We start from the raw sequence: 26,910 nt of genomic DNA, 5'->3' as shown, positions 1-26,910 counted from the left end.
AATCATTGTTAATATTAATTTTTATTTTACCTGTGGAAACATTTAATTATATTTCACTTCAATGCTAAGATTTATCATGTTTGGAATCACAATAAGACTTAAGGATTTTTCATACAACAAAGTCAAATGATAAAGAATTAACATCTCTTTATTGTTTCATTCAAAAATAACAATACATTTTGGATTTTTGTAAGTTATATATTTTTGGAAAGAAGGAATGTTGTCTTCAGTCGAATGCTTGCATGGAATCACTAATTCACAGTATCTGCTGTTTATTCTCTTCAAGTTCTCAAGAAAAGAAATTAACTAGCTCTGCTGGTTCTAAATTCGTGGAAAATGTTTGAGAATGTTGTGGTCTTAAAGGTGAAAAGGCGTGTGAAAGCTCAGCCACGTTACCTGGCTTTCTGTGAACGCCTGTCCAAGAACAGAGAACCACCACTTAATTAATACAATTCAATAGTACTGTTTTTATTCAAGACTATCAGTATATGAATATACTAACAAGGCTTGGGAGAGAAAAGCCACTTAGACCACACTGGGTACTAAAGAGTGGATTCTCTCACCGTTGATAGGGAAAGTTGTTACATTTATACATAACTTCTCACGCAATACAGAGTCCCGTGTCATTAAGCTATCGCAAAGTATATTAATCAAAGTATACTTAATTGTAAGCTTACGCATCAAAAAATGCTCTAAATCTTAACACACAGACACCAGCACCCATCTGGTTAAGATATTAACACTATCTTTAAAGTCAGACATTAACTCCCATTATTTTTCTACCTCTTTCAAGGCAACAGTCAAATCTCAAAGATGCTCTTTAAATGTAAACATTCAAACCTCATTACTGTGTTACAGCTAGACCGTAAGGCACCGTACTCCTCTGATGGCTGCCCTTTGACCTAGTGCTGGTACTATGTCATTCTCAGATCTGTGGGATTGGACATGTTTACCCAGCCTGTGCAAGTTGCTGTATTAGCAATTTGTTCGCTCAGGATGCTGGGCAATACAGCCAATGTGCTTCAGCCATTTTAGTTAACATTCTAAGCTCCATTTTCTATATGGTCACTATGTCTATTTCCAACTTATCAGGCGAAGTGATCGTAAATGGTCAGTTTTTTTTGTTCAAAAGAGCTTGATTCAAACATTTCGAACACATACATTGTCATTCTGCAGTATTTCAAACGTGTAAAACAAGTCACTTTCTTCATTTGTAAAATAAATATATGCCACTTCCAATTATTCATTAGTCAGCTAATTACCTACGTTTGTTATTAAAAATTGCAATTCGTCTAAATATTGTTATGACCTTTGATCATATTAAATTTCTAATTAATGTTCATTCATGAATTTTCTTTTTTTTTCCATTCACCTATTCATATTGAATGTAAATTTGACATGCTTTGACAATATCGGAGTGTGTTCATTTGAAATATGTCTTTGCATATGTATCACTGATTTTACTCATTGCATATGGTTGCATGGTGGCTCAGTGGTTAGCATTGCTGCCTCACAGCATCAGAAATCTGTTTGATTCCATTCTGAGTTGACTGTCTGTGTGGAATTTGAAAGTTTTAAAACTGTTATATTCAGACATCTTAATTTATTTTCTTTAATTTTATTTGCTGTGCATCAAACTTCGAAAACATTTTAAAACCAAAATTTACAAACCTTGTGTTAAAGATAAATGTTAAATAAAATCCATCAAACCATCCCTCACTGAAAACTGTTGGGGAAGTGCAATCTCCTGGAGAATCCCTACCCACTCCTTCCTACGCAGGCTCCATGGCTATATACATACCTGGGAGATAGCAGCAGAAGGCCATTCAGCCTTTCAATCCTGCTCCACCATTCAATGGGAAACAGCTGACCATCCAGCTCAGTCTCCTGTTCCTGCTGTGTTCCAATCCCCTTTCATGACTTTACCTCGAAGAACTATATCTAAGTCCTCCTTTGGTTTCACTGCCTTTTGTTCCAGTGACGTTGCGGTGTTACTGTGTGGGTGTAGGCAGGGGTAATGTGATGGTGCTGCCTCCTGGAGGATGTACTCAGCATCCCTCACCATCCTGCAGTAACATCAACTGGGTTTCAGCAATTAGAGATAGAAACCATTTCCAGGATATGGGCATCACTGGCTCAGCCAGCATTTATTCCCCATCTCTAGTTACCCTGGAGAAGATGGTAGTGAGCTGCTGTCTTGAACCATTCACAGTCCATTTGTTGCAGAAAGACCGACAATGCTGTGAGGAGAGTGTGCAGGATTTTGGCCAAGTGATTCTCCATCTTTGGTTCTTCAAATGCTGGTTAACTTAATCACAATCTGCACATGACTTTGAGATTTCAGTCTGCAAACCTTCACCATGTAGCACCCTGTATAAAGGAATATGTACAGAAATTCAGAACAGAGAATTCTAGTTTCTGTGGAATATCTTTTTCCCCTTTCTTCCCCCAAAGCTGTAACCCTCCAGCCCACTTACTCTCTCCCACCATTCTGACTCTGCTACCCCCTAGTGTACACCCTCCCCATTCTCATGGAGTTACTGATAAACAGATCCATGCCACCACTTCCCGTCCCTGGTTAGACTCTGCACCCTTTCTGGGTTCACTTCCTTTCCCTTCAGTTGCTGCAAGTCAATAATGTAACAGCAGAATGAAACAAAAGGAAACAGAAAGGGAGGTGGCAGATCCTGGACAGAAGAGGGTCCTTCAGGCTGGGAGAATGGGTCAGATTCTTCTTTGATGCCCATTGGTCGATTCCCAGCATTACAATGAATTGGGGATGGAGAGTGGTCCTACATGGGTGTGGTGACACTTTGACCCCCCAGCAGATCAATACAATAAGCAGATGCATTCCTCCTCCAGCCAGTGTGAAAAACTTTCCGCAAAGTATACTTACCCAAAGCATATGTTCCAAAACCTGCCCACATTCTGTACATGTACACACGTGTGGTCCCTGCCTCAGGGATTGTGGGAGTTGTAGTCCCCATGAAGCCACTGGAGCCCTGTCTCTAGAAAGTGAATGAAAAGTGTGGGCTGGAGGGTGTTGTGTATACGATCCCCATTCAGACAGACAGGACCTGTGGGCTGTCACTGGGTTTTACTGAGACATCTGCTTCCACAACCTGATTTTCTGATGTAAGGAATATAGATTCAGTCAACTGGGGGGTGGGGAGGTTCATAGGAGGAGCAGATTTTAAGTAGAGGTGGCTCAATGGTTAGCATTGCTTACTCACAGCGTCAGGGACCTGGATTTGATTCCAGCCTTAGGCGACCCTGTGGAATTTACATGTTCTCCCCGAGTCTGTGGGGTTTCCTCTGGGTGCTCCAGTTTCATCTCACAGTCCAAATATGTGCAGGTAAAGTGGATCGGCGATGCTAGATTGCCCACAGTATCCATGCATGCGCAGGTTAAACCATTAACCATGGGAAATACAGGGAATGGGTGAGTCTGAATGGGCTGCTCATTATAGGATTGGTGTGGACTCCATGGATGAATACCCTGTTTTTGCACTGTAGGGATTCTATTCTATTCTCTCTGGAAGAATGTACCTATCTGAATGTGCTGTTAATCTGTGGAATTCCTATTCAAAATACAGTGGATGCCAGGACAAAGAGGAAATTTACTGAAGAGATACAGATGTTGAATTTGCAATGAGATGAAGGGTGAGAGACAGCAGGTGGGAAAATCCAGCTGAGACCGAGGTGAGCTCAATCATCACCGTATTAAATGGTGGGGCTGGTTCGAAGGGCTGCATTGCCTCTCCTGTGCCCAGTGCTCATCTTCTTACGGTAATAACTGGAAAGCTGCATCCAAAACTCACCACCTTCACCAAAGGAGATTTTTGGAAAAAGCAGGATAGTCAGGTGGATTAGTGTTCCAAACTTAGATAGTGAGGAAACGTGTAGGAGATAATGATTTTGCAATTTTAAACTGAGATGAGTTAAAAATCACACAACAGGTTATAGTCCAACAGGTGTAATTGGATCATGATGAAGGAGCAACGCTCCAAAATCTAGTGTGCTTCCAATTAAACCTGAAGGACTATAACCTGGTGTTGTGTGATTTTTAACTTTGTACACCCCAGTCAAACATCGGATTCTCCAAATCAAGTAAACTGAGGGGAGACAGTGATTTATGGTTTTAGACTGTGTAGTACATTCACACCGTCCAGAATACTCTGTTGTGAATATCCATCCTGTACTTTATTACAAAGCCAAGGTCTCTGATAATGAAAACCAAAACACCCAGGAAACATCCCCTCACCTTGTAATCTGATAAAAGACTTGTGATAAGTATGGTTGAATTTAGAATACAGTTGGAAAGCGGGAAGATTGAATCCAATCCAGATCCTATGCTTAAACAAAGGGGACTACAATAGGATGGGACTGGAGTTGGCTAATGTAGACTGGAAGCAAAGACTTTAGGGTGGGACAGTTGACAGACAGTGGAGAAATATCAAAGGATATTTCAAACTGCTCAGCAAAAGTATATATCAGGGAAAAGGAAGGACTGTAGGAAAAGGAGTAATCTGCCCTGGGTGGCTCAGGAAATAAGGGAGTCTTATCAAATTGAAATAGAAGGCATACAAATTGGCAAAGACAACGGAGAAACTAGGAGATTAGAAAAACTTTAAAGATCAGCAGAACGTTAAATGGGATGGGGGAGACAAGTGATGAGTAGCTGTCCCCAGGGCCAGAATAGCAGTTTGCACTGCTAGAGGGGAACCTATTGTGTGGGGAACATATGGCCTCTGTCATTTTTGAAACACGAAACTGTGACAATAGAGATAATCCTGATCAAGTTCAAAATCACAGCACATTCCTAAAGCTTGTACTTCCAAATAATCCTGTTGGACTATAACCTGGTGATGTGTGTTTTTTTTTAAAAACTTTGCCCACCCCGCTCTAACACCAGTTCTTCCACATCAGAATCCTGACAGACAGCCCAGCTGAAACTGAAGTGCCTGTCAGATACCTCACTGAGCCACAGGGGCGTGGGGGAGGGGTATGTGGTTTAACCACAAAGTGCTGAGCTGAACTCGACTTTTTAACTGCCATCGCCATGGAGAGAATACTGAGAGGCAGCATCCATTCAAAACCACAAACCACAAAGGTATAAGAATGGGAGCCATACATCGGACAAGCGGGGAGTTACCTGATGCTGCCTGGAGGTGTTCTGCATGTACACTATCCAGGTAACTGCCATGTCTCATCAATAGAGACTCAAAGAAGACCTCTCAGAGTTCTGCTAATGTAGTTATTCCTATCCAGCAGGGTTCAGGAATAGGAGTACACAGCAGTCAGTCTTCACAGTGGATGATACGAAGAACATGCCAAGAATTGATAAAGAAACTGGGGAAGGTGAGGAAAAAGAAATAACCATTATCACAAAAGCGTTAGAGCTGGGCAAGCTAATGGAGCTAAAGGTAGATAAGTCTCTTTGCCCTGATGGAATACATCCCAGGGTGCTCCCAGAGATAGCAGGAGAAATAGTAAATAGACTTGGAGTCAGAGCCCTACAGCAGAGACAGGCCCTTTGGCCCAAACTGACCAGAATGTCCATCCACACTAACCCCATTTCCCTGCACTTGGCCCATCTGCTTCTGACCCTTTGCTATCCATGTATTTGTCCAAATGTCTTTTACCTGTTGTTAATGTACCCACCTCAACCACTTCCACTGGCAGCTCAGTCCTTATACATACCACCCTCTGTGTAAACCTGTTGCCCCCTCAGCTTCCCTTTTATTCTTTCTCCTCTAACCTTCAACTGATGCCTCCACTCCTTGATTTCCTGGGAAAGAGACTGAGTGCATTCACCTTACCCAAGCCTCTCATGATCTTATACACTTCCAGAAAAGATCCCCCCTCTGTTTCCTCTGCTCTAAACAAAAAACAAAAATCCTCGCTTGTCCAACCTCTCCCTATAACTCAGACCCCTGAGCCCTGGCAAAACTTCTTGTAAGTTTCGTCTGCACTTTTTCCAGTTTAATAACTGAAACCTACGTTACATTCATCACATTTCCAGTATTTCCCCATGGCACTGGAACCGACGTGACAACACTAATGGATAAAAAACCATGATCGAGAATCAACTCCTTTACAACAATTCCATTTTCATTGCATTTTCCATGCTGCAGGTATCCTTGTGTCTTTCTGATTGCATGGTTAATTTAAAACTTATCCTCATACAAATCTGTGACTTAATTGTCCCTTGGAAATGTGCCATGTTTTTTCAGACTTTTAAAAGCAAATTAAATCTCTCTCCACAGTCACCACGCTAACATGGACTTGGCTGTGTCTCAGTACTTTTTCCAGACACACTGACATTTGAAATATTTGCCCACGGACAGAATACACCCCTTTCCTTCCACATGAAAAGGCCAATGATATTCAGATCGGCACGGATCAAGTAACCATCGGGTCTGAACATGAAGCTCAATTTGAATTTCTCATCCACAAATCTGCCCGTTCAGTACCCGACAACTGAGAAAACAAGTCACCACCGTTAACACAGGATGGAAATTCATGAGACAATTATAGTATTAAATTGTAGTTTCTTTGTTCCCCCAAAACATTAAATCTCAGTCTCACAATTTCTCTCTTCTGTGAACTGAAATCCAAACCAATCTCCTCACTCCTTTCCTTCACACCCAGCTCTAACTCACTCTCCTCTCTTTGAATTCAGCTTCCTAGCTCCTGCCTGCAGACAAAGAACCAAAAAAAAGGGTGGCATGACAGCACTAGGGTCCCAGGTTCAATTCTCCCCGTGCCTGCGTGGGTTGCCTCCGGGTGCTCCGGTTTCCTCCCACAATCCAAAGATGCACAGGCCAGGTGAATTGGCCAGGCTAAATTGCCCAGTGTTAGGTGCATTAGTCAGAGGGAAATGGGTCTGGGTGGGTTACTCTTCCGATGGTCAGTGTGGGCTGGTTGGGCCGAAAGGCCTGTTTCCACACTGTAGGAAATCTAATCTAATCAAGTCAAATCAATGAGTCTGACTCGGAGCCTCCTGGGTGTTAGTGAATCCTCCCCAAACCTCTCAGGGTTCCCTTCTGGAGCAGAACGCACTGATTTTTTTTCCACAATCTGGAACCTCTTATTTATTTTCCCCACTCCCATCCTCTGATGAGAACCATCCTGCACACACTGGCCAAAATCATATCTGGTTGAACTAAAATGAATCAAGTTTGAACTTTAATTGCAGGCCCATCTTTGTTCATTTCCATAACATTCCCGAGTTCTGATAACTTTCTGCAAAATGCTCCCCACACTGATACGCTGACCACTTGTCCTGATACCGGGGGAGGGGCCATTCCCCTGGGTCCTGTTCTCAGAGGGAGGAAGGGAGGGAGCTGCCAATGACAGATTAATCCCACACACCCACAGCCTCCCTTCCTGGCACTGACCCAGCCTGCACATACGCCACCAATTGCCCAGCACTGTGCCTGTGCACTGGTCTCCCTTCCTACAGAGCATGCTCCAGATCACACAGGAGCCCTGGTGATTGACAGCAGCTGCTGCCCAATAGGGTGAAGGGGCGGGGCTGGCGGACTGGGACAATGGGATTGTAAACAATGAATGAATGTGGAGGGACACGGGGAATGGACAGGTCAGTGAGGGACAGGAGCAGTGCAGCTGCAGGAGGGGATCCTGGACAAACTGAGCAATGGGAGAGTCTAACAGGAGAGAAACTACAGGAAGGTTCTGTTTGGAGGCTCAGGCAGGGACAGCTGGGAGACAGTATGGCCTGGTTGCTTGGGCTTGGGCCTTTTCAAAGATGCTGTTACTCAACCCTGAACCCGATCCTCCTGGCCCAGAGGTAAGGACACGACCACCATTTCCTGGTGGGCTAGTGGAAAGAAGGGAAGATGTTCTCAATCTCACTCACATGGAAACTCCATGAGCTCCTCCCACTTACTGTCGACGGTGGGGATGGAGGAGGCACAGCAGATGGGAGGGGGGTTAGGGATATAGGGACTGCCTTTCCAAAGGAACCCACCTGTGTTGGTGATATTAACAAGATACAATACAAAGTCACTAACACAAAGCTGGTGTACATGAACTTCATCCAGAATATTAACACCTATAACTGGGTGACACCGACCCCAATGTACAGAATTAAGTCGTGGATATTAATAATGGCATTGTGTGTGAGAAATCACGTCTCATGAATTTGAGTCAATTCTTCTGAAGTAACAACAAAGAGGATTGACAGTGCAAAGCGGTGGAGATGAACTACATGGTCTTCAGTAAGACATTCATCAAGGTTCCCCATGGGAAACCGGTTAGCAAGATTAGATCTCATGGAATACAGAGAGAACTAGCCATTTGGATACAAAACTGGCTCAAAAATAGAATACAGAGGGTGGTGGCGGAAGGTTGATTTTCAGATTGGAGACCTGTGACCAGTGGGGTGTCACAAAGGATCGGTGCTGGATCCACTAATTTTCATAATTTATATTAATGATTTGGATGTGAATATAGGAAGTAATGTTAGTAAGATGACATCAAAATTGGAGGTGTAATGGACAGTGAAGAGGATTACCTCAGATTACAACAGGATCTTGATCAGATGGTTGAATGTGCTGAGAAGTGGCAGATGGACTTTAATTTAGATAAATGTGAGGTGCTGCATTTTGGAAAAGCAAATATTAGCAGGGAGTATACACTTAATGGTAAGGTTCTCGGGAGTGCTGCTGAACAAAGAGACCTTGGAGTGCAGGTTCATAGCTCCTTGAAAGCAGAATCGCAGGTAGATAGATTAGTGAAGATGTTTAGTATGCTTTCCTTTATTGGTCAGAGCACGGAGTATAGGAGTTGGGAAGTCATATTGCGGCTGTACAGGACATTGGTTAGGTCACGCTTAGAATATTGTGTGCAATTCTGGTCTCCTTCCTATCAAAACAATTTTGTGAACCTTGAAAGGGGTCAGAAAAGTATTACAGGCATGTTGCCAGGGTTGGAGGATTTGAGCTACAGGGAGACGCTGAATACACCGTTTTCCCTGGAACGTTAGAGGCTGATGGGTGACCTTATAGAGGTTTATAAAATCAGTAGGGGCATGGATAAGGTAAATACACAAGGTCTTTTCCCTGCGGTGGGGAGGAGGTACGATGGGAGGTGGGAGACAGAGGGGGGAGACCAAAAGCGGAGGGTGACGGTTAGTTTGTAGATCTACAACACAACCCTGTTCCTGTTTTCTCCCCATCTCCTTCAAGCCCTCTGAAGGGCTCAGCACAAGTGCACAGTCCCTGGACAGTAGAGCTTCAGGGTGACCAAGTGCTGAAGGTTGCATTTGAGACACTGACCTTTATTGTTCTGTGCACTCATCAATAAATGGACCTGGGTTCAATTCCACTGTCCTGGATTCATGTCTGTGGCCACAGACACGCCTGTCTCTGACCCTGACTACTGGATCCCCTGTCACTATAGCTCTGCCATTCTCCTTCCTCCCGTTCTGTGCAGCAGAGCTCTCTGTGGGGTCATGGACCTGGCTGTTGCTGATTTCCCCTGAGAGTCCACCCCACCTGTTCCCCCCATTATAGAATCCCAAGCAGTGCACAATATCTGTCTGAGAAGGGGGAATGATTACTGGGGAGTCCTGCACTCCCTTCCTGAGCCTTTTAGTTGATCTGATGGTCACCCATTCCCTTTCTGCCTGTGTAACCCTCACCTGCAGTGTGACTAACTCACTGAACGTGCTGCCCATAACATTCTCAGTATTGCTCCACAGTGAGTCCACTCTCAGCTCCAGGTCTGAAAAGCAGTTTCCCAGTAGCTGCAGATGGGCACTCATCCTGCACACATAGCCGTCACGGACACTGGAAGTGTCCCTTATTTCCCACATTGTACAAGAGGAGCATACCACGGGTCTGAGGTCTCCTGTCACAACGTCTCTCTAGTTTCAGCTAGTTACTCCCATTAAGAGAATTTAAATGAGTAGCAACTATCTTTCACTTCAAACATTTCCATTACAATCAAAAGCCATTCCCTGTGAATTTCTAGTCAGATCCATGCTCCCCACCAACCCACCGTCCCCTCCCAGCACCTTCATTTGCCACTGCAAGAGGTGTAAAACCTGTGCCCACACCTCAAAAGGGCCCTTCCACATCCAGCAGAGATTTTCCTGCGCATCCAAACACCTCACCTATTATGGCCTTTGCTTTCGATGTGGTCTCCTCTCTACTGGGGAGTTGACAAAGAACACCAACTTGCAGAATGTTTCAGGGAACATTTCTGGGATGCATGCACCAACCAACTCCACCATCCTGTGGCCGACCACTTCAACTTCCCCACCCACTCCGCCAAGGACATTCACGTCCTGGGCCACCTCCACCACCAAATCCCAGCCACCCGACGCCTGGAGAAAGAAAACCTCATCTTCCACATTGAGACCCTTTAGCCACAGAATCAAGGTTTCCTCATCTCCCCTCCCCTGCCTTATCCCAGATCCAACCCTCCAACTCGACACCACCCTCTTGAACTGTCCCATCTGTCCATCATCCTTTCCAATTATCCACTCCACCCTCTCTCCATTACCCTCCACCTACATCTACCTATTGCCTTCCTAGCTCCCTTCCCACCAACCGGACCCACCCTTCTTATTTATCTCTCAGCCCTCTTACTCCCTCCCACCCCACCCAATCCCGGCATTCCTGATAAAAGGAATATGCCGAAAACGTTGATTCTCCTGTTCCTGAGATGCTGCCTGATCTGCTGTGCTTTTCCAGTGCCACACGTTAACACAAGCTGGAAGAACAACACCTCATCTTCTACTTGGGGACCCTGCACACCTCTATCCCCAGTATCAAATTCAATAATTTTACGTCCTGAACTCTCCAATGTCCTAGCGCCCTAGCCTCTTAACCCACACACAAGGCCTTGTTATCACATAGCCTGCCATTACACATTAGCTATAGTTAGCCACGAACAGTCCCCAGAAACAGCTATTCACCCTCCCCCAGCCAGATCGTTATCCACTCCTTTGTCCAACTGCTCTTGGACTATATTACCACCTATCATTTACTCCTTAACCCCTACCTTCTGCATATAAACCGACATTAATTTTCAGTAACATCAGTTCTGAGGAAGGGTCAGCGGATCCAAAATGTTAACTCTGATTTCTCTTCACAGATGCTGCCAGACCTGCTGAGTTTTACCAGTACCTTCTGGTTGTTGTGCGAGATTTACAGCATCCGCAGTTCTTTTGGTTCTAATTTACCAGGAATTTCTAATTCAGGTCTAGCAGCCTAAAACTGTGCGTTTATAAACCCTCCCAGTCCACAATAGCTCCATTTCTTCCCCAGACTTTGCAGTCTCTCCCACTCCCTTCACACTCACTAGGTCCCCCCCGCCCTCACCGTGACACTGCGCCTGCACAGCTCATGGCCATGTGTTGGCCTGCTGGACCCACCCCAATTCACTCCCATTGGCTGGAGGATCACACCAATTCTCCTATTGGTCTGAAGCTGCTGTCAATCACCCGGGCCCCATTGTGACATGAGTGGGCTCCTCCCAAGAGCATCGGATGCTGAGGGGTGACCTCATAGAACTTTATAAAATCATGAGGAGTATGGATGGGAAAAATAGACAAGGTCTTTTCCCTGGGGTGGGGGAGTCTAGAACGAGAGGGTGTAGGTTTAAGGTGAGAGGGGAAATATTTAAAAGTGACCCAAGAGGCAACTTTTTTTCACACTGAGATGGGTGCCTGTATGGAATCTTCTGTTCAGGAAAGTGGTGGAGGCTGGTACAGTTACACCATTTGGCATCTGGATGGGTATGTGAATAGGAAGGGTGTAGAGGGATATGTGCCAAATGTTGGGATATCTGGTCGGCATGGACCAGTTCGACCAAAGGGTCTAATTCCATGCTGTATGTCTCTATGACTCTGCCCTGGGATAAGCTTCATCATTCACAGTGAATGGGGCAGTAACACAGAGGACAAGGGTTTGGGGCTATTCAGCTGTACTGGCCGCTCTGGACATGGTGCCAGTCTATCCCAACTCACCTCCCATTTGTCTGTAGACCTCCAAATCCTTCCTTAAAAAAGTTACATTCTAAATTCGTTTTCTCAATAACTACTGGATCTGCATCCAGCTGGCGGACAAACTGTTCCAGATGCTCAGAACTTAGTGAGTACAATAATCTTCACATTTTTAACCTATTTTATTAGCCATTTACCTGAAGGTAGTTACTCAAAATTGTGACGTTAATAATTTCTCCCTCTGTCTCTCTGTAAATTAAATATCCTGGAAAGAAATCTGCTCCTGGTCGAAATTCCTGCCTAACCTTCTCAGCTCCAAGAAGAATTAGTTGATCTTCTGCTAACTCTCCATAAAATAGAAACCCATCTTAATTTTAGTAGTGCCATAAAGATGTACAGCAGAGAAACAGACCCTTCGATCCAAAACTTGTCCATGCTGACCAGATATCCTAAATTAATCTCATCCCATCCACCAGCTCTTGGCGTATATCCTTCTAAACTTTTGCTAATCACATACAACATCTCAAAGGCATAATTGGGTAATTGTACCAGCCTCCACACTTTCTCTGGCAGCTCCTTCCACACACGTACCATGTTCAGCTGGAAACATTGCCCCTTAGATCTCTTTTCAATCTTTTCCCTCACACCTGAAGCCTGTGCCCTAAGCTTTGGACTCACATATCCTGGGAATAAGACCCTGGGATTTCACCCTATCCTTGCCCCTCACAACTGTATCCGATGCTCCGGGGAAACAGCCCCAGCCTATTCACCCTCTACCTATATAGCTCAAACCCTCAAACCTGGCAACATCTTTGCACATCTTTTCCGAACCCTTGCAAGTTTCACAATATCATTCCGATAGCAGGGAGACCAGGACTGAAAGCAGAATTCCAGAAGTGGATGAATCAATGTGCTGTGCCGCTGCAAAATGACGTCCCAACTTCACTACTCAAATGTACTGACCAGTAAAGGCAAGTACACTAAACACCTTCTTCACTACCCTGCCTATGATTCCACTTTCAAGGAACTATGAATCTGCACTCCAAGGTCTCTTTGTTCAGCAACACTCCCCAGGACCTTCCCATTAAATGTATAATTCCTGCCCTCATTTGCTTTTCCAAAATGGAGGATCTCACATTTATCTGAAATAAACTCGATCTGACAATCCTCAGCCCATTTGATTGAAGTCCCATTGTACTCTGAGTTAACCTTCTTCGCTGTCCAGTACACCTCAAATTTTGATGTCTACTGTAAACCTACTAACTATACCTCATATTCACAGAAATCATTGATATATATGATGAAAAGCAGTAGACCTAGCACCGATCCTTACACCATATTGCTCATCACAGGCCTCCAGTCCGAAAAGCACTATCCTCCGTCCCCAACCTTCCCGCCAATTTGTATATAATAGCTGGTTCTCTCTGTATCCCATGGTGTCTAACTTGCTAACCAGTCTGTTATGTGGAGCTTTTTGAATGTCTTTCTGAAGTCCAAGTTAGTGATGTATGTACAAAGCCATGCTGACTATTCCTAATCACTTCTTACATTTCCAATTACATATAAACCTGTCCTTCAGAATTCCTTCCAACACCTTGTCTGCCACTACCCTCAGGCTCACCGGTGTATTGTTCCCTGGCCTTTCCTCATCACCTTTCTCAAATAATGGTGCCTGTCTTGCAGCACCTCACCTGTGGCTATCGGTGGTAGAAATATCTCAGCGAGGGACCCGAAAATCACTTCCCTAACTTCCCACAAAGATTTGGCATACACCTGATCAGGTCCCACAGATTTACTCAGCTTTCTGTATAAGACATCCCGTACAACCTCCTCTGTAATATGGACAGTCGTCAAGTTATCACTATTTATTTCTCCAAACTCTCTAGCTTCCATATCCTCTTTCAGTAAAAGCTGACATGAAATCCTTGGGTAGTATCTCTCCCACCTTCTGTGGTTCCACAGACAGCCTTGTTGATCTTTGAGTTTCCCTATTCTCTGCCTGGTTACTCTTTTGTCCTTAGTGTTTGGTAGAATCTCTTTGGATTGTCCTTAAACCTCTTTCCCCCCCAAAGCTATCTCTTGTAGCCTTTTTGCCCTCCTGTTTTCCCTCGAGTGTACTCCTATTGCCCCTATACTCCGAGGGATTCATTAAAACCCAGCTGTCTGTACCTGCCATATCCCTCCATCTTTTTGACCAGTCCCTCAATTTCTCTAGACACACAGCATTCCCTACACCTACCAGACTTGACCTTAACAGGAACATCCTGTCTAGGTTCTCTTGTTGTCTCATTTTCACAGGCCTATTGAGGCAATCGCAGATGAGGACATGGAAACAGTCATTCTCAGTAAAGAGGTAGTGTTGGGAAAGATAACAGCCCAAAAGTACATGGGTGTCCTGGCCGTGATGGAATGCATCCCAGGGGACTAGAAGAGATGGTGAAGGGTGCATTGTCCTTCCTTGCTAGAGGGATAGTTATGCTGCAGCTGTACAGGGTGCTGGTGAGGCCACACCTGGAGTACTGGAATACAGGTTTGGTCTCCTGACACTGGAGGGGGTGCAGAGGAGGGTCACTAGTTTGAGAGTTGAGAGGGATGGTGTATGTGGAGAGATTGAATAGACTGGGACTATACTTGTTGGAATTTAGAAGAATGGGAAGTTGTATTGGAAAAAATAAAATTAAGAAGTGAATAGATAAGATAGAAGCAGGGAGGTTATTTCCACTGGGAGGTGGGTCAACCTAGAGAGCACAGCGTCAAAGTAAGGGGGTATCTGATTTAGGACAGAGTTGAGGAGGAACTTCTTCAGCTAAAGGGTTATGAATCTGTGGAATTCCCTGCTGAGTGTAGCAGTTGACGTTATCAACTTGAATGTCTTTAAGGCAAAATGTAGATTTGCAAACAGGAAAGGAATTAAGGGTTATGGTGAGAGAGCAGGAATGTGGAGCTGAGGCCATGAAAAGATCAGCCCTGATCTTATTGAATAGCAGAGCAGGCTTGACGGGCCAGATGGCCTACCCCTGCTCCTATTCCTTTTGTTCTTATGTTCCCACTTTCCAGCCGTCCCTTTGCCTGGGGTTGCAAAGAAATATTGAAAGTTCTCGCCTTGTACCGTCAAAATTCACCTTTGTCCAATTTTGAACACCAGCTTTTAGATCTGGTCTATTATTTTCTGCAACTATTTTAAAACTAGTAGAATTATTGTCAGAGAATCCCAAGTGTGGAAGCAGGCCATTCGGCCCATCACATCCACACTGACCCTCACAGCCTCCTATCCTACCATTGAAACGCTGCATTTCCCAAGGCCAATCCACATAGCCTGCACATCCCTGAACACTGGATTCAATTCAGCCTGGATTATCCACCAAACCTGCACATCTTTGGTCTGTGGGAGGAAACCAGAGCACCTGGACGAAACCTACACAGACAACCTCAATGAGGTATCATCCTGTTCTTATTTCCCAGTTCCACCCAAGTAATTTCAACGGGCGAACCCCCATGAATATCCTCGCTAAGCACAACAATAATGTTATCCCAAATCAAAAACACCATCCCACCTTCTCTCTTATCCCCCTTTCTATCCTTCCTCTTACATCTATTCCCTGGAACATTAAGCTACCTGTCCTTTCCAACCTAAGCCACGTTTCTGTAATGCATACTATATCCCAGTCCCATGTTCAAAACCATATCTGAAGCTCATCTGCTTTCCCTGTAAAACCTCTTGCATTGAAATAAATGCAGTGCAGTGCTATCAAAAGGACAGACTGATGGGCAGAGGGGGTGGGATGGCCCTGTTGGTGAGGAATGACGTTCAGTCCCTTGCGAAGGGGGAGATACAGAATCAGGAGATATAGAGTCAGATTGGAGGGTGGCTAATGTTGTCCCACTTTTCCAGAAAGGTGGGAGAGAGAAAACAAGGAATTATAGACCGGTTAGCCTGATGTCAGTGGTGAGAAAGACGCTGAGTCAATTACAAAAGATGAAATTATGGCTCATTTGGATAGCAGTAATAGGATTCCTCAGAGTCAGCATGGATTTACAAAGGGGAATATACTGACTTGGATTGAAAATTGGCTGGCTGACAGGAAACAAAGTGTAGTGATAAACGCTTCCTTTCGGAATGGCAGGCAGTGACTAGTGGGGTACCACAAGGTTCGGTGCTGGGACCGCAGCTGTGTCCTCGGTCCTGGGACCGCAATATACATTGATAAAATAGATGAACACATTAAAAGTAATATTAGCAAATTTGCTGATGACACAAATCTGGGTGGCAGGGTGAAATGTGAGGACAATGTTATGAGAATACAGGTTAACTTGGTCAGGCTAGGTGAGTGGACGGATGCATAGCAGATGCAGTTTAAGGTGAATAAATGTGTGGTTATCCACTTTGGAGGCAAGAACAGGAAGGCAGATTACTATCTAAAAGGAGTCATGTTTTGTAAAGGGGAAGTACAACGAGATCTCGGTGTGTTGTACATCAGTCAATGAAAGCAAGCATGCAGGTACAGCAGGTAGTGAAGAAAGCTCACTGCATGCTGGCCCTCATAACAAGAGGAATTGAGTATAGGAGCAAAGAGGTCCTTCTGCAGCTGTACAGGGCCCTGGTAAGACCGCACCTGGAGTATTGTGGGCAGTTTTGGTCTCCACATTTGAGGAAGAGCATTGTGGCTATTGAGGGAGTGTTGGGTAGGTTCACGAGGTCAATTCCCGGAATGGCAGAATGATCATATGTTGAAAGATTGGAGCGACTGAGCTTGTGTACATTGAATTTAGAAGAATGAGAGGGGATCTGATTGAGACCTACAAAATTATTAAAGGGTTGGACACTCTGGAGGCAGGAAGCATGTTTCCACGGATGGGTGAGTCCAGAACCAGAGGACACAGTTTAAAAATAAGGGAGAGGTCATTTAGAAGAGAGTTGATGAGAAACGTCTTCACCCAGAGAGTAGTGGACACATGGAATGCACTGCCCCAGAAGGCAGTGGAGGCCAAGTCTCTGGATACTTTCAAGAAAGAGATGGATAGAGCTGTTAAAGATAATGGAATCAAGTCTTACGGAGATAAGACAGGAACAGGATACTGATTGTGGATGGTCAGCCATGATCATAATGAATGATTGTGCTGGCTCAAAGGCCAGAATGGCCTATTCCTGCACCGATTGTCTATTGTACCTTGTCAGTCCGACCTCATTCTGTGCCTTGCCCTTGCCTGTCTAACTTCTCAACTGTACCAGCCTCAGACTTCCCTCCTTTCTCACTATCTCTTTAGGATTACCCCCACGCCCTCACTGGTTTAATGCCTCCCAAGCAGCACTAGCAAATCTCCCTGCTTGGATATTAGACACCTTCCAATTCAGGTGTAATCCATCCTTCTTATGCACGTCACCTCTCCCCCAGCAGAGATTCCAATGATCCAAAAATGTGAATCTTTCTCCCCTGTATCAGATCCTTGGCCACGCATTCATCTGCTCTACCCTGCTATTCCTACTCTCACTAGCATGTGGCACCGGGAGTAATCCAGATATTACTACCCACCACAATCTGCTTATTATCCTCCAGGCTAATTTGCTATATTCTCTCATCAGGACTTCATCCTTTTCTCTTATGTCATTGGTACCAATGTACAGCGACCTCCCACTGATCATTCTCCCCTTTCAGAATATTCTGCACCGTCGGAGCCATCCTTCACCCAGACAGTAGGGAGGCACCACCCCATTCTGATGTCTCACTGTCAGCTCCAGAAACTGCAGTCTGTGCTGCAGATGAGAGAGCCCCCATCACCATCGATCACGTGGAACCTGGTATACCTCACATTACACTAGATTCATTACACTAGTAACTTGGCTGTCAGTGCGATATTCCTCTGAGAGTGTGACTCCCGACACTTTCCAAAACAGTATACTTGTTTGAGATGGAAATAACCACAGGAGACTCCGGCACTACTTGCCTTCCACTCCTCCCTCTCCGAGAGGAAACCCATCTACCTGACTGGATCGGCAGTTTTCCTACCTTTCTGAAACTGTCACCTAGCACACACCCCGGCTCCTGTAAATTCTTCATTACCTTTAACTATTGCTCCATCTGATCCATGAAATCCTACAGGATTTGCTTCCTCACTTCCTGCAGACAATCATGATCATTGAAACTTTCCTTAATCTCCTACATCCAACAGTAAGAGCACATCACTGTACAAATGGCCATCTCTGCACCTTAACAGTCCACAGACCCAGAAAAAGGCACACAGTCTTACAGCTTTACAAAACTCTACTCTAGAATAAATTAGTACCAATATTTTATATTAAAAAACTTAATCAAAGTATCATAAGATGTGTATTTAAAGAAACAAACCGTCGCCCTACTGAATGTTGTAGCTTTACCTAAATAAAACAGACTAAGATTTATCTTTGAAGGGACCGAAACCCTATGAGTCACAGATGAACAGCACTAAACAGAACCTTCGGTCAAATTTGTCCATGCCGACCTGATATCTGAACCTAATCTTATCTCTCTTGCCAGCACCTGGACCATATCCCTCTAAATCTTTCCTATTCATGTCAAGTATCCAAATGCCTTTAAAATGCTATAATTGTCAGCCTCCACCACTTCTTCTGGCAGCTTATTCCATACACGCACCACACTCTGCGTGAAAAAGTTGCTCCTTAGTTCCCTTTTATATCTTTCCCCTCTCACCCTCAACCTATGCTCTCTATTTCTGGACTCTCCTATTCAGGGAAAAGGCCTTGTCTGTTTACCCTATCGATGCTACCAATGAGTTTATAAACTTCTATGGCGGTCATCCCTCACTCTCTGATGCTCCAGGGAAAGAAAACCCCAGCCTTTTTGCTCTCTTCCTGCAGCTCAAACCTTGGCAATATCCTTGTAAATCTTTGTTGAACCCTTTCAAGTTTCACAACATCCTTCCGATTCACGGAGAACAGAATTGCACACAATATTGCAAAAGAGGCCTAACCAATGTCCTGTACATGACCTTCCAACTTCTATACTCAATGCTCTGATCAATAAAGGAATGTATTCCAAACACTTTCTTCAATATCCTATCTACCTACAACTCTACGTTCAAGGAAATATGAACCTGCACTGCAAGATATCTTTGTTCATCAACACTATCTAGGAATTTGGCACTACGTGTATCAGTCCTGTTAAGATTTGCTTTTCCAAAATGCAGCACGTCACATTTATCTGAATTAAACTCCATCTGCCACTTCTCACCCATCTGAACAACATCCTGTTGTAATCTGAGGTAACCCTCTTCGCTATCCACTATACCTCCAATTTTGGTGACATCTGCAAACTTATTAACTCTACCTCCTATGCTCATATCTAAATCATATATATATATAATATATATATATATATATAAAAACGACGAAAGGTAGTGGCCCCAGAACTGATCCTTGCGGCACTCCACTGGTCACATGCCTCTAATCTGAAAAATAACCCTCCACCACCACCCAGCCTTCTACATTTGAGCCAGTTCTGTATCTAAACGGCTCGTTCTCCCTATATTCCATGAGATCTAACCTTGCTAACCAGTCTTCCATGGGGAACCATGTTGAGTGCCTTACTGAATTCCATCGATCATGTCCACCTCTCTGCCCTCATCAATCCTCTTTGATACATCTTCAAATAACTCAATCAATTTTGAGAGACATGCACAAATTCATGCTGACTATCACTAATCAGTCCTTGCTTTTCAGAATACACGCGCATCTTGTTCCTCAGGATCCCTCCAACAACTTGCCCAGCATCAATGTCAGGCTCACCGGGCGATAGTTCCCTGGCTTGTCCTTACCACCTTTCTTAAATAGCGGCACCACGTTAACCAACCTCTAGTCTTTCGGCATCTCACCTGTGATAATCGTTGATACAAATATCTCAGCAAGAGGCCCAACTATCACATTCCCAGCTTCCCAGAGCTCTAGGGTACACCTGATCAGGTGCTGGGGAGTAACCAAGCTTTACAGGTTACAAGACACCCAGCACGTCCTCTTCTGTAAGATGGACATATTCAACATGTCGACATCTATTTCCCCACATTCTATATTGCCCATGTCCTTCTCCACAGTAAACACTGATGCAAAATATTCAGTTAGTATCTCTCCCATCTCCTGCAGGTCCACATGTAGGCTACCTTGCTGATCTTTGAGGAGCCCTATTCTCTCTCGAGTTACACTTTTGTTCTTAATGTATTTATAAACACTCTTGGGATTATTCATAACTCTATTTGCCAAAGCTATCTCATGTCCCCTTTTTGCCCTCCTGATTTCCCTCTTAAGTATACTCCTACTGTCTTTAATGCTCAGGGTTTTTTGGGATTTTTGGTCTGGAATAAATGCAAAATATTACATCTTGAAAAACAAACGAGGGCAGAGTTACAGTAATTAAAAACAGGGCCTCGAGTAGGGGTTCAGGTTTTTCAAGTCTGTGTCACATGGAGACAGGGTGGTTAGGAAGGTGCTTAGCACACTTGTCTTCATTGCTCAGACCTTTGAGTACAAGAGTTGGGACGTTATTTTGGATGTTGGGGAGGCCTTTTCTGGAATTCTGTGTCCAGTTCTGGTCATGCTGATATCGGGAGGTCATTATGTAGTTGGAGTGGATTCAGAAGCGATTTCCCAGGACGTTGATGGGAATAGATAGTTTGAATCATAAGCAGAGGCTGGATAGGCTGCGACTTCTTTCACTGGCGCGCAGGAGGCTGAGGAGTGACCTTATTAGACTCAAATCATGGAGGGGTGGTATCAGTAATGTGAATACCAGGTGTCCTTTCCAGGCAGGGAGGCGATTCAAGACTGGGTACATAGCTTTTAAGGTGACAGCAGAACGGCTTTAAAAAGGCGTTTCTGTTTTTTTTTTTTTGTTCAGACAATGGTTTGTGTGTAAAATGAACTATCAGAGGAAGTGGTAGTTGTGAATCAAATTACAATTTAGGGTGGCACAGTGGCTCAGTGATTAGCCCTGCTGCCAGGGCCCCAGGATCGATTCCAGCTTTGGACAACTGTCTCTGTGGGACTTGCACATTCTCCCAGTGTCTGCATGGGTTTCTTCCAGGGGCTCCAGTTTCCTCCCTAATGAGGGAGCAGCTCTATGGTCTGGGAGGACAATGCTGCCTTTACATTTTACACAGTGATGCCACTGTGTCTCTGGGGTGGGGAGAGGGAGTGCTGAAGGTGGGGGATGGGACACCACTCAGGCACAGTGCTTTGTCCTGGAGGATGTTCACTTTATTTAATATTGTTGGGGGGCTGCACTGATGCAGGCAAGTGGAGAATGTTCCAACACAATCCTGATGTGTACCTTATAGAGAGCAAACAGACATTGGGGAATCAGGGGTTTGGGGAAACTGAGGTTGTTCTCCTTGTAGCAAAGGAAATTGAGAGGGGCTGTGACAGAGGGGTTTAGAAAAGTTACACGTTATAATAATAAATCTTGAACCCATCAGCTCATTATACAAGGATTACAGGAGACACATTAAAGGTTTGGGAAGATTCAAAGGAGAACTTTTATGCTGCAAATGGTATTCAGATGGAATACAATACTCACACACAATGCGAATATCCAGGTCCTGATGAACTGACTAATTCAATCAGAGTTTGGTGTTATAATGACAGATTACCATCTGAATGTCCACCTGTAGTATCCTGTAATACAAGTTTATAAAATCCATCACTGTCAGTTCAGGTTAGAAACTCACACCATCCCCTCCTCCTAGCCCAGGATGACTGGACACATTACCCCTTGTGGAGGTCAGCAGTCAGTTCAGTGGGAAATCTCCGTGGATTTCTATCAGTTTCCACCTTGGGTCTTCATGTGACTGAACAGGTCAGATCTTTGACACATGGGACAGAATGTTCCAAGAGTCAGTGAGATGTGGAGAGCAGGATGTGCTCCTTTTTTTTCCTTCCTTGCTGCCGCTGTGCCTCATCAATCAGACATGGGGTGTGAAAGGCTCATGCAGCTCGATGGGCAAGTTGCCTCCATTCTGACCAATGGGCAGCAAACTCCTCCCATAGAGAGTGTCTCTAAAAACAGAGCAACTCTGCATGCTTCACACTGCCCAGTGTTCCCAGTAAATGTTTAGAAGAATGGGGGGGGGGGGGAACTCCTATAAAAGGCACAATTGTAAAGTTCTAAGAGGATTGTGAAGAGTGAGAGATGCACAGGAGAAGGGGGCAACAAGTTGCTAGATGGATTATAATTTGAGAAGATGTGAAGTCGGTCAGTTTGGAGGGGATAATAAGAGAACAGAGTGCTATTTACATGGTGGAAACTGTAGAAAGCTGCACCACAAAGGGATGGGAGGCAGGGGGATCATTGTGCAGGAAACACTGAAAGCCAGCAGATTCTTGGTCAGTCACGAAATCAAGGGTTCTGTTTCAGATTGACCAAGTTTAAGGCAACAACGACACGGGTAAGGGGTTTCAGTAGCAATGGAGCTGGGGTGAGGTGCAGACAAGCAACATTTTAGAGATTGGAATTCCTGGTGTTTGTGATTGTGTAGATGTCTGATCAGAAGGTCACCTTGAGGTCAGATATCACAGCAATGTTGTAAAGAGTCTGGTTCTACCTCAGACTGCACCCAGCGAGAGGGAGGGGCTCAGCAGTAAGGGAAAGGAATTTGTATTAGCAACTGAAGTTAATGGGTTTAACCATTGCAATTTTCATTGGAGGAAATTGCAGTTAATTGAGTAGTGGGAATGTGAGAAGCCGTTTGGTAACTGAGCAACAGTGGAGCAATGGAGAGGGATGGTGGGGAGGGAGAGTTGGGCATTGTGTGTGTTTACATGTGAAACCTCACACTGTGCTTTTGGACGATGTCACCTCCTGGTAGTATGTAGGTGAGAAACAGGAGGGACCAAGGATACATCCTTGAGGGACACCAAATACAAGGAATTCAGAAAGGAAAGGGATTGTGGAGATGGAGCAGAATTTACAAATGATGGTGAGGTCAAATGTTAGTTTTTTTGCAGAATGGATGAGAAGGACATAACCAGGAAAGACAGACAGACAGAACAAGGAACAATACCTGTGATTTGGCGAGGGGGAGTGATGAGGAGGAAACAGAGTTGGAATGTCTGTAGTTTAGTGAGACTAGTAAAAAATCAAGATGAGCTCTGATAAGGGTTGACAAGAGACTGGAGAAAGATGTAAGTTTGGGACAAAAATCAGGAACACCATGTGAGGCAGTTTGTCTCAGTGGGCTAGTGGGAGGGAGGGAAGCAGCAGAGGCAGCTGGTCGGATTGTCTCAGTCTTAGTGACAGAGAAACTCAATGTGCTCCTTGATCTTGTTGTTGGAGAGAAGGATGAAGGAGACAGGGTGATGGGCAGTGTTTACAAAGAAACAAAACCGGGGTTAGTGATATTTAAAATGAATGAACAAAACTAATATATTTAACTTTTATCCAGAATATTAAAATGTACAACTGAAGTCCTCGTTCGAATCCCAGCTCGGCAGATGGTGGAATCTGAATTCAAGAAAAAATAACTGGAATTAGGAATCTCCTGATCTCCATGGAACCATTGTCAATAGCGAAAAAAATCCTGCCATCCCGACAGTGGCCCAGCCAGCTACTCACTGTATTCATCACTGCAAAGTCTCAACAAAGGAATGAAACTGGATGGACCACTTGGCATCGAACAGGGCATTAGGAAATACAACCACAGAATCAGCCCTCTCGACTCTGCAACATCTTGCTCACTAACATCTGTTTTTTTGGGCCAAAATGTGGCGAGCTGTCTCACAGACTAGTCAAGGAACAGCCTGACACAGTCATACTCACAGAGTAATCCCTTACAGATAATGGCCAGACACCATCACCATCCCTAGATATCGAGAGTGTGATGATGGAAAAGCACAACAGGTCAGGCAGCATCCGAGGAGCAAAAGAATCGACGTTTCAAGCCTAAGCCTTTCATCAGCCTGACCTGCTGTGCTTTTCCAGCACCACACTCTCGACTCTGATCTCCAGCATCTGCAGTCTTCACTTTCTCCTGAAATTTCTGGATATGTCCTGTCCCACCAGCAGGACAGACCAGGCAGAGGTGATGGCACAGTGGTGTACACACAGGAACCATTTCCCCTGGGAGTACTCAGCATTGACTTTGGACACCAGGAAGTCTCATGGCTCCTGCTGATTACCACGTACCGTGCTCCCACGGCTGATGAATCAGTTCTCCTCCATGTTGAATAACACTTGGAGGAAGCACTGAGGCAATAACATAGTGACAAGCCTACTCTGGGTACAGGATTTCAATGTCATCTACCAAGAGTAGCTCAGCAGCAGGATTACTGACTGAGCTGGTCGGGTCCTCAAGGACATAGCTGCTCAACTGGGTTTGCAGCAGGCGGTAACCGAACCAGCAAGAGGGAAAAACATACTAGATCTCATCAGAATGAATCTACCAGCTGCAAATGTATCTGTCCATGACAGTGTCGGTAAGAGCGATAACTGTTGTTATCCCACAGTCTTTTTGGAGACAAAGCTTCACCTTAAAGTTGAGAAAAACCTCCGTTGTGTTGAGTTCTTCTATCATCATGCTAAATGGGACAGATGTAGGAACTCAAGTTGGACATCTCTGAGGCACTGTGGGATTACAACAACAGCAGAACTGTACTCCAGCACAATCTGTAATCTCATGGGTTTGTAAATCCCGCACACCCATCACAATGGACAGGTAAGGAGGGCATGCCATGAGCAGCACCAGGCATACCTAAAAATGAAGTGCCAACCTGGTGAAGCTACCAAACAGGACCATCTGCATTTCAAACAGCATCAGCAGCAAGCAACAGAGCTAAGTGATCCCACAATCAATGGATCAGATCAGAGCTCTGCAATTGTGCCACACCCAGTTGTGAATGGTAATGGACAATTAAACAACTTGTTGCAGGAAGCACTCAAGATATCCCCACCCTTACTGATGGAGGGGTTTCACACATCCATGCAAAAGATAAGATGACAGCATATGCAGCAATCTTCAGCCAGATGTAAAGGGGATGAAACATCTCAGCCTTTTCCAGTGGTTCCTAACATCACAGATGTGAGCTATAAGCCAGTTCAATTTAGTTCGAACAATATCCAGAAATGGTTAAGTAGTGTAAAGGCTATGGGTCCTGCTAACATTCTCGGCAATAATACTGATAGCTTGTGCTCCAGAACTTGCCACCCATCAAGCCACATACTGCTCCAGCACTGGCATCTACCGACAATGTGGAACATTGCCCAGGCATGTTCAACACAAAAACACAGGGCAATCCAACCCAGGCAATTTCCCTCTGTCAGTCCACACTCAATCAGAAGTAAAGTGATGGAAGACGTCATCAACAGGGCTATCCATCAGCAGCTGCTCAGCGACAGCCAGCTGAGTGACACTCATTTTAGGCTCCACCAGGGCCACTCAGCTCCCGATTGTGTTACTGCCTGATTCACAACCTGACATCCAGCTGAATCCCAGTGGAGCCCAGTCCCACTCCAACACAACTATTTCTAGCTGATTCCAACCTCATCTCAGCTCATATACTGAAACTCTCATTCATCATGTGTTATCTCCAGACTTAATTGTCCAAACACACTCCTGGCCAGCCTCCCAAATTCAACCACCCTGTAATCTCAAGAAAAATTGAAAGCTCTGTTGCCCACGTGCTCACTTCTCCCCAAACATGTTCATCTGTCAAAAGGATCCTATTCATAAGGAACAACAATTTAAAATTCTCATTCTTGATTTGATTCCTGGCTGTGATCATCCCTAGCTCCCTGCACCACACATCCTTTGAGACCTCAACAACCATTTTCTTTGAGACTCCCAACGACTTGTTAATTCATTACTTCAACTGTGTGGCTGATTCTACAGTTGCGACAGCACTATGGTCTGGAATTTGCAGAGAAAACCTCACAGGTCTGCTTTCCACCGTTAAGACATCCCTCAAAACCTGCTTTTTGGCAATGCTTTTGATCACCTGACCTAATATGTCCATCTCGGGCCTTATATCTAAAGTTCTCAACAGTATTTTTGTGAAATTATAAGCATGATAATAAAATTACAAACTGTTCTTGATTTGGACATTATCTTCAAATCATCACTGTTGCTGTAATGAATAATCTGTAATGTCTCTTACCCAACCACATTGTGGGAGCACCTTCACCACACAAACTGCAGCTGTACAAGAAAGTCAAGCATCACCCTCTCCCCAGGCAACAGGGCTTTGGCATTAATCACTGGGATCTGTGGGAGGAGAAACACAGTTGATGTCTCAGGGAGTGTAAAACGGATTACAAGGAATGAAAATGGTTCAGAATTTGATAGTCAGAAATGGAAGGAAAATACACTTGCTTATTGGAAAAAAGAATTCTTGACTGTCAAAAATATTCAAGATAAAAATAATCTGATAATAGAGCAGCACATGGTCAGGGGTAGGGCCACAGTGAAAAACTCATTTACAAAGGGTCTATAAAAGTAATAATACAGTACTAAACAGACCAAAAATACCCCCATGGTTGGAGACTGAGGAAGCTGGACATTGACAAAGTGGTCCTGAGGGAGCCCAGAGGTGAATCAGAGCAGGATTGGCTGCTGTCATCACAATGACTCTGTACCAGAGAGAGGCTGCACATGCGCCTGGCTGCACCTTGCCCCCTACAAAGATGGCGGCCCCGCACGTGTCCAGTGAATCGTTGTCCCGAATAAAGATGGCGGCGCTCACTCAGGCCTGCAGCCGCTGAGGCAATTCCCCATTTACTGCAAACACGGGACTGGGACGTTCAAATTTGTGTTTTCCGACATGCACAATTTGTTTGTAAAACCTCTCCGCTCATAGCAACACAGTTTTTGTCCCGTTTCCCTATTTATTTCTTTCCTTACCGTATCCTTTTGCTCCATAACTTCCCGAGCATTCATTACAGCGACTCTGAGTCAGG

The 26,910-nt window shown here is 44.7% G+C and overlaps 1 long non-coding RNA gene across 3 annotated transcripts; it reads right to left on the bottom strand.

Annotated features, from left to right (window-relative positions):
• Positions 1–230: 230 nt before the first annotated feature.
• LOC132824799 (uncharacterized) lies at positions 231–26,910 on the bottom strand. Of its 3 annotated transcripts, XR_009645709.1 has the most exons (5): positions 26,483–26,634; positions 26,112–26,218; positions 21,541–21,638; positions 1,802–2,370; positions 231–414 (listed from the first exon to the last, which is right to left on the bottom strand). It is a non-coding gene; the product is annotated as an uncharacterized LOC132824799 (long non-coding RNA). The 3 variants fall into 3 exon arrangements; XR_009645708.1 differs by lacking the exons at positions 231–414; positions 26,483–26,634 and adding an exon at positions 26,855–26,910 and having other exon boundaries at positions 1,631–2,370; XR_009645707.1 differs by lacking the exon at positions 231–414 and having other exon boundaries at positions 1,631–2,370.

Source organism: Hemiscyllium ocellatum, chromosome 19, assembly GCF_020745735.1.
Source record: "Hemiscyllium ocellatum isolate sHemOce1 chromosome 19, sHemOce1.pat.X.cur, whole genome shotgun sequence".
NCBI classification, from domain to species: Eukaryota; Metazoa; Chordata; class Chondrichthyes; order Orectolobiformes; family Hemiscylliidae; genus Hemiscyllium; species Hemiscyllium ocellatum.
This window is presented reverse-complemented; position numbering and strand designations above follow the sequence as displayed.